This window comes from Portunus trituberculatus, chromosome 25, assembly GCF_017591435.1.
Source record: "Portunus trituberculatus isolate SZX2019 chromosome 25, ASM1759143v1, whole genome shotgun sequence".
Classification (NCBI taxonomy): Eukaryota; Metazoa; Arthropoda; class Malacostraca; order Decapoda; family Portunidae; genus Portunus; species Portunus trituberculatus.
Window position 1 is genome coordinate 17509161 of NC_059279.1, and position 9229 is coordinate 17518389.

The 9229-nt window shown below is 41.1% G+C and overlaps 1 long non-coding RNA gene across 1 annotated transcript; it reads left to right on the forward strand.

The window, feature by feature from the left end:
• The first annotated feature begins 667 nt into the window (after positions 1-667).
• LOC123508775 lies at positions 668-8078 on the forward strand. Its single transcript, XR_006676002.1, has 3 exons — positions 668-1063; positions 4885-5041; positions 7525-8078. It is a non-coding gene; the product is annotated as an uncharacterized LOC123508775 (long non-coding RNA).
• Positions 8079-9229: the final 1151 nt, after the last annotated feature.

Sequence of the window (9229 nt, forward strand, 5' to 3'; positions counted from 1 at the left end):
TCCTCCTTCCTTCTTTTCTTCCTTCCTTCCTTAATTTTTCATATCTTCTGGAATACTTCTTTCCCTACTTTAAGTGTTACTTCCTTAGTGTGTGTGTTATGTGTTGCAAAAATAAGGAAATGTGTGTGTGTGTGTGTGTGTGTGTGTGTGTGTGTCGCTCTACGTATCTACAGGACCGTCCCAACAAGGCTTCGTGTAAGTTCCAAGGTTCGGATCAAAGCTTCCCTGTGATCGTCGTGAAGCACAAACACAAACTTTCTCCTTTCCTTCAGTGTGTAAACTCCAGGAAATGTGTCTTTTATTTTCAGAGGAAGTTAATCTACACGTCACAGTAAGACCTTAGTATTTATTTATTCACCCGCATTAAGAAATAAGAATAAAGAAATACAGGTGGAAAAAATATCTCAGTTCTTCGTTTTCTATAATCATTCAAACTATCGAGATCAACATGAACAATAAAAATCTGCTATATATATCTAAAAAATTAAATAAACACATACAAAAAATCAAACATAGAGAGATAGATAGCAATATATCTCCATTTTATCATTAAATAGAAAAATAAAAACAAAATTACACTGGTACGTTTTCTTTGATGACACGAGGAGGTCCCGGAAGGAAGAGGGAGGAAGTGAGGAAGAGCGAACGGCAGACGAGACACGTGGAGCATAGAGGAAGGAGTAAGCAGGACATAGAAATAGTGAGAAGGAGGTATGTATATTCAAGGCCCCGTCAGCGAAGTGAAGGAAGGATGGAGTACAGTAAGGAGAAGAGGAGGAAGGAAGAAGTCAGGAGGAGGAACGACGGAGCAAGGAGAAACCACGAGAAGGATGGATGGAACAAGGAAGGAGCCACGAGGAGGTAGGATGAAGGAAGGAGACACAAGGAAGAAGGATGGAGCAGGAAGGAGCGAAAAGGAAGAGGAATTAAGCAGGAAGAAGGATGAAGCAGGGAGAAGCCAAAGGAGGAAATTTTTTGTATAGTGATATTGAAGTGATCTGAGTGACGTCCGCGTCCTGTGTGATGTCCGTGGCCGTGGGAAGAAGCGACGGACCAGCTGGAGGTAAGTACAGAGAGAGAGAGAGAGAGAGAGAGAGAGAGAGAGTTAGTTGAACAGGTAATCAAGGAATGAGAGAGAGAGAGAGAGAGTGGGGATGATTTATTGAGAGAAACACGAGTCATCAAAGAAAACGAGTGAATAATGACAGATTTATTTCCTCGTCCTTCCTTGATGTGACGAATTCCTGGTGAAGATTTTCCCCTCTAAATATTTCATGAATTTTCTGACTGACTTTTATTTATCTATTCATTTATCCATTTATTTATTTATCTCTTTTATTAACCTTGTCACGTTCTCTCCCCGACGTTGTGTTTGAATGCTTGGTGTGAGTATAGAAGTTCTCAGTAAGCAGTAATATAATGGCATCAAGGCTCGTATTCTCAAACAATTCTGCTCCCCACCTCCACCATGTCAACAAACTTTATCTAAATTTACACGAGTTTTTCAAGGTGTTTTTACGGTTCTAGAGGCAGATTGATGGGATTTTTACATTATCAACGGGAGAAACACTCTTGAAAACCCCGCTAATCATCTCCGTGGCCTTGGAAAATAGTCATAGGGAGAGAAGAGTGTTTCTGGCTTAAAAGGTGCTTGCATTTTAGTTTTTTGGCAGCTAAGTGTTCAACTGCTTCCTAATGATGTGTTAACGACCACGAGACGGAAGGAGGACCGTAACTGGTCTTAACTACCACGTAACCATCCCGTAACTACCACGTAACTACTCTTGACTACCACGTAACAATCCCGTAACTACCACGTAACTACTCTTGACTACCACGTAACAATCCCGTAACTACTAACTAAGTCTTAACTACCACATAACTAACCCTTAACTACCACGTAACTACTCTTAACTACCAAGTAACTATCTCGTAACTACCACGTAACTTCTACGTAACAATTCGAATTATCGCGTAACAAAATTTTAACTATGTAAGAGGGGAAAGCTAAGGACAACATGAAACAGGAAAAAAAAAAAGCCCACTTATTTGCTAATCTCTGAGGAGCCGAGAGAGTTTGCCAAAAAAGGGATAAATGTCTTGAAACCTCCCTCTTAAATGAAATCAAGTCATAGAAAGATGGAAACACAGACAGGCAGGGAGTTCCAGAGTTTACCAGAGGAAGGTATGAATGACTGAGAGCACTGGTTAACTCCTGCATTAGGGAGTTGGGTAGAGTAGTGATGAGAGGAGGAAGAGAACCTTATGAAGCGAGGCCGTAGCAGGAGGACAGGCAGCTAACGATCATCTAACTACCACCCAAGGCACTTAACCCCTTCAGTGCTATGACGCTTTTTGATATCCATTTTGCTTATTATTCAGTGGTTTTATATAGTTTTAGGAACTCATGTGGGGGATTAAGATAATGGAGACTGGCCATTAATCTTCTGACCTCCATAGACCCCTACTAAAGTAAATATAATCGTCTAATCACCCAAACTCTTCCTTTAACCCATTCAGAGCTATGATGCATTTTGATATCCATTTTGTTTATTATTTGGTGATTTTATACAATTTTAGGAATCGTGTGGGGGATTAAAATAGTGAAGATTCTGGTCATTAATCTTCTGACCTCCATAGACCCTTGCTAATGTAAATGAAATCGTCTAATCGTACCCAAACTCGTGGTAAAAATGCGACTTGGTACTGAAGGGTTAGCTATCAAGTAACAAAAGTCGTTTAGCGAAGGTGTGCGGGATTAGTGAGACATCGTAATGTTAAGTATTAAAAAAAAAGTAAGGAATTAATTAAAAAGATATATTTTGCTCGTTTATATTTTCTTTAGTTTTCCCTCTGGAAGTGTGTTATTACTATCTTTTTTCTGTAATGTAAGTAGAAAAGACTGATTGATGGCGTTAATAAGTAAAGTATGGGGCAAATGAAAGGAGATATAATTTAAGGTTTTCCATTATTTAGCATCGTCTCCTTCTCAAAGACTAGTTTTCTGTGAAGCTTCATAATCCTTTGCCTCTCTGGGGAAACTCGTATATCTTGCTCTTATTGTGAAAACGCCGCCTCGCTTGATTTTTTCACTCGTGTACTAAAGAATAATGTGATTGGATATATGGAACACATACTTAACCTTTCTTTTTCTTCTTTTCCATGAGTATAACCTATTTTCTATGCGCATTTCAGAGGAGATAAGGCAGCCATCGTTTTCCGCATATAATTTCCAAACAGTTGAATCAGAACAATATTTCGGCACAGCTTCTTTCACACCCTCCCGTAACGTTCGACACAATGGTTCACTGCCAAATGTGGTGGATTAAGATGCTTACTCTTGTCATTTAAGGTCGAAACTATATATTTTTTATATTTTTGATACTCTTTCTTTGTCTTTGTCCAGGGAGTGGGTGGCAAGGTCCATCCTCCTCCTCTGTTGTATTTCATTATTAATGCGGCAATAAATGTATCAGTCAGTCAATCAGGTGGAAGCCCACACTAGCTAACTCAGTGGGGAGTGAATCAAACAAGGGAAACATGACGGAGCTGTGACGTCCACTCATACACTGTTTCCGCTGTCTCTTACTTAGCTTTTTAATTTGTTCCTTTTTATTTTCACCTTCATTTGGTTCCTCATACCTTAAGTCTTAAATATTAGTTTTTTAGTTTAAGAGTGAATATTTTTTTAGTTTGAGTGAATAATGTTCCTCAGCGGCGCCATATGACCTTGGCTGTTGGGTGACATTCTGACCACTCCACACTTCTATCCGTCCCTAACCCTTCTGCCTTCCCGCCTCCACCATAGCTCTCTCTCTCTCTCTCTCTCTCTCTCTCTCTCTCTCTCTCTCTCTCTCTCTCTCTCTCTCTCTCTCTCTCTCTCTCTCTCTCTCTCTCTCTCTCTCTCTCTCTCTCTCTCTCTCTCTCTCTGGAAAATAATCGCATTGCTGTGTGTTATATGCATGTAGAGTTGAGGGACTCATTATGTGGTGGTAGTGTTGTGCATTTGACGTATGACAGTTGGCAGTGACAGACACCCAGAGAGTTGAAGTGAGAGGAGTAGAGTAGTGGTTAACCCATTCAAGTACCATGACGCGTTTTCATATTCTTTCTGCTTACTATTTGACGATTTTATATAGCTTCAGAAACTTATGTGGGGATTAAAATGGTGAAGACTGTGTACCATTAGTCTTCTGACCTCCATAGACCCTTCACAATGTAATGAAATTATCTAATCATGCCCAAAACTCAAGGTAGAAATGCATCCCAGCACTGAAGGGGTTAATGAGAACTGCGGTGATTGATAGTTTGGAAGACGCGAGAAACGGTGCCTGCTTCACGTCCTCTGAAATGCACAGTAGGTTCTTGGTTGCTAGGTACTACCAACTTTCAATACGTACTTGACAGGTTTTGCGAAATAGACACAGCTGCGTAATACTATTAGTTCTGATTCTTGTGTACTGTGACATCGTAATCTCATCTTACGTAGAAAAGAAATAAATGTGTAAGATATGATTACGGGATTAGGAACGCTAACAGGATAAACAAACTCGAAGAAACAAACTAAAAAAAAAAAAAAGGATGAAAACTTAGAATTTAAAAACTTAATAGAACGTGTTAGTTTATACTTAATAGAAAAGAATTAATGTTTAAGTTTAGAACATTTTTTTTTCATTTTTGTTTGTTTCTCCGTGTTAGTTTATACTGTTAGCCTTCCTATCCTCGTAACCATATCGTAATTATTTCTTTATTTTCTGTTTTATCAAGTTTTCATTATTTTTTAATTTGTTTCTGTGATGGTTTATACTGCTAACCTTCCTAAACCCGTGATTGCCCCTCTTTTATCATGGCCTTGGATATTGTATGCATTGTGTCCTCCCACAGCTGGCGGCGTGTGAGTGGCTGCGACGAGGTGGTGATGGTGGTGGCTGAATAAGATGAAGTGTTATCGTTTGGCGCACACACTCGTTGGCCATATCGTCTGATGTTGTTATCGTTTGGCGCACACACTCGTTGGCCATATCGTCTGATGTTGTTATAGGTGAGTTGTATTCCCTCCATTATTGTTACCGTAGTTAAGACACTGATCTTTCGACTAATGTTTGTCTATCAGTCTACCTCTGTCCGTTCATTTATCGATTTGTGCACATATATATCTGTACTAGTCTGCAAGTCTGTCTTCATCATTATTTTGCCTCAGTCTGTCTATTTGTCTCCACTATTTTTTTTTTATTCAAGTAACGTTTGTCGGTCTGTCTGTCACTACGGAGTAAGTGTGCACTGCTACATGGCCAATTTACTTAGCAAGATTTCTTGAAAGATGTCAAGTTGTAGGAATGTGCAGTAGAGCTATGAGACAATGAGGGCTGGTGGAAGGTATGTATGTTGCCAGCGCTGCTTAAATTTATCAAGATTGATAAATAATTGCTTATTGTTTTTAATTCAAGAACTTGTGTATCTTTTTAATCTAATGGTACCTGATTTTCTTCAGATTTTTACATTTATAATCTAGATAAAAAAAAGAGGATATGTAAAAAAAGCTGCCTTCCTTGAGCTTAGGAGAACTCAGAGCTCGGAACAAAGTACTTTTTTTTTTTCTAAGCAAGAGAGGCTAGCCAAGGGCAACACAATATTGAAAAAAAGGGCCCACTTGAGTGCTGGTTCTCTAAAAGATAAGTAGAGTTAGGCAGAATTAGAGAGCAAATGTCGTGATACCTTCCTCTTAAAAAGAAAAGTCGTAGGAAGACGGAGATACAGAAGCAGGCAGGGAGTTCCAGAGTTTACCAGTGAAAGGGATGAATGATTGAGAATACTGGTCAACTCTTGCGTTAGAGAGTTGGACAGAATAGGGACGAGAGCAAGAAGAAAGCCTTGATCAGCGAAGCCCCAGGAGGAGGGGAGGCATACAGTTAACAAGACCAGTAGAGCAGTTAGCATGAAAATAGCGATAAAAGATGGAAAGAGATGCAGCATTATGACGCTGGAGACAGTCAGTCAGAGGAGGGGAGTTCAGACGAAAAGCTTTTGATTCCATCCTATCTAATAAAGCTGTGTGAGTGGAACCACCCCCGAACATGTGAAGAGTACACCATAGAGGGGCGGATAAGGCCCTTATACAGAATTACCAGTTGGAGGGGCGAGAAAACTGGCGGAGACGCCTCAGAACGCCTAATTTCATAGAAGCTGTTTTAGGAAGAGATGAGATGTGAAGTTTCCAATTAAGGTTATGAGCAAAGGACAGACAGACCGAGGATATCCATTGTAGAAGAGGGAGACAGTTGAGTGTCAATGAATAGAGATAGTTGTCTGGAAGGTTGTGTCCACTTGATAGGTGGAGGAATTGAGTTTGTGAGGCAGTGAAAACTACCTGATTTTCTCTTCCCCAGTCGGAGGAGCAAGCCAGCTGAACTCAGCGCCGGTCCCAAGTCCGGATGAATGGGGAGGGAAGATGTAGAATCATGGGAAAGTTTTTTTTCGCCGTGTTCAACTCAATGTATGCGATTCGATTCACATCCACTTACAACATCCGAGCTTATCTCATTCGCAACATTTTTCTTGTCCACTAAGTGTACTTTGAGTAACTATTGAAAGGTAGGACGAGCATTCCGCCAATACTTGAATGTGAAAGATTTAAAATCTTCGCCAAGTATTATTCTTCGTAAGTATTGGCCCAAGTTTCCGTCGCCGCGCTCAATGCTAACAAGATGTATCTAGTCATGTAGTCAAAGTAATGCAGGTGTTGTCAGTTGGGGGCTTGGATAAGTGAGACTCACAACCACCAGACAAAGACAAAACGTTCTGTTCATCAAAGCAAACTTGAGGGAAGCGTTGCGCAGATACTCGTAACAAGATAAAGACGATGGATGAAGAAAAGCGAAGAAAGGTGAATAGATGAAGAATAAAAGGACGAAAAGATAGAAGATGAAAAGAAAGGTTAGGGGATCAAATAAAGGGCACCGGACAGACAGACAGACAGACAGACAGACGGAGAAAGCTCAAGACCTCACAAGCTACGAGACAAGTATCACCCATAACTCTACACGACAAAGGCGAAATTGACTCCCGGACCCTATTAAGACAAGACCGTGGCTGTGATAAGAGCCGGAATGCACTATAGGATCAGGAGGGCCGAGACCAAACTGATAGAACTGCCAGACGTGTTCCAGAAGGGAGGAATGTGTCAGGAGAGAGAGGCAAGGAAGAAAGAGACAAACAGGGAGAGACAGACAGATAGGCAAGGAGAGACAGTGTGAGTAATATTTTCCCTCGTATGATGTTCTTCCTCTCTCCTCTTTTATAAATTTTTGTCGTTCCTCTCTCCTCTTTTATAAATTTTTGTCGTTTGTTATTCCTTTTCTTTCTTCCCTCCTATGATCATCTTATTCTTCGTCTTATTCCTTTCTTCTCCTGAAATACAAGTGGTTTTTGAATAACAGTGAATCAGTTACTAATTTGTATTCGTCTCTCTCTCAAATATTACCCCCCCACACACACACACTTTCCATCTCTCTCTCTCTCCCACAGGCCGACAGAGCAGAGCAGATGATGACCGCTTCACGCAGCTTCCTCCCCGTGGACCACACCTGCATCGCTCAGCTTCACCTACCCAAGTACAACGCGAAGGAGAAGCTCAGATACAAACTTCTACAGGGAATACAGCAGAATAAAGGGTTTGGCTTAGTGTGAAGGGGTGAACAGGTGTCTGGGTGGTTTAGAGAGACTGAATCATTAATGCGTTTCCCGAGGCCGCCCCGAACACCAAGATTCTTAAATGGAAAGGAAAATAATAGTAATAATAACAATAGTAATAATTTTTTTGAGTTGCTCCGCGGGATAACAATCCAAGCGCCATCGAACGAAAACGTGTATTCCTGCGCAAACGGGAGCTCAAGGCGTCCACTTTCATTATATACGCAACGTTCAATCAAAGTGTAGACCGTATTGTCATAGAGAGAATAATCTAAGCAACATCTAGTGGAAGGTGCTTTGAGTTCCCGTTTGCGCGATCTTGATACTACAGGCGACTCGGGATCACTCCTGAGCCGGACCTTTGGATCGGCAGCTCCTGTAGACAAAAGAAAGGCACACGAAAAAAAAAAAAACCGGTCCTTTGCTCTAACCGACTGTACATCTGGCACGCCAGAAACTCCTTCACCGCCTCAATCATCCTTTCATTCGTTTCTCTACTCAGTCCCAGCAGCACCACCATCCACTCTCCCCTTTCATTCGTTTCTCTACTCAGTCCCAGCAGCACCACCATCCACTCCCCGTCTTTTCCACTCTTTCGTTCCTGTTATGCCCTAACTCAGTCAACACCACTTGCATCATCTCATACCTGTCTCTGGCATACTTCACACACTCCAGCATCACATGCTCCACCGTCTCGTCCTCTCGAGAATACGCGTTTTCTCCGGAATGGCGCTTGGATCGTTCTCCCACAGAGCAACTCAATTGGTTCCAATATAATCAAGTAAACAGAACAATTATCTCACTGAAAATTAAAAAAAAAAAAAGCAAGTAATGATCTGTTCTTACCTTGTCCCTTTTTTTTTTTTTTATACCCAGCACGGCATATCAACGAACAGTGATGTGAAGAGCGCTGGCAAACTACACATGCGGTGCTAAGGTGAAGAGTGAGTGATATTACTTTAATTTGTCTACTTTAAAGTGGCTCCTGGGTTCAAGACACACTGTAGCTTATTGATGATAGAATTTATTTGGTGTGAATAATACTTTTTTCGTTGATCACCTCACTTACCACAAGGACAGCTCACGGTTTTCCTCGAGATCTGACATCCACGCATTGCACTGGGACACCACTCAGACCCAGACCCAGGAGCCACGCACTCCTCCTAATGCACGCACTAGAGTAATACGGTGAGAAATTATGTATGGGTATATAGTCTGGGTGTCCTAATACATGTACTAATGAAGACTAAATAGATGACTTTATTTAACCCTTCTGCCGCTGATATGCAACAGTTCACACCCCACCCTTCAGTACTGGGACGCATTCTTACCATGAGTTTTGAATACGATTAGACTATTTTACTGACATTATGAAGTGTCTATGGAGGTCAGAAAATTAATGGCCACAGTCTTCACTATTTTAACCCCACATGAGTTTGAGGCGAGGCTGTATAAAATCACCAAATAAGTAAGCAGAATAAATATGGAAACGCGTAAAGGTACTGAAGGGCTTAAAGCTAGTGCGGGAAGGCTTTTAAAC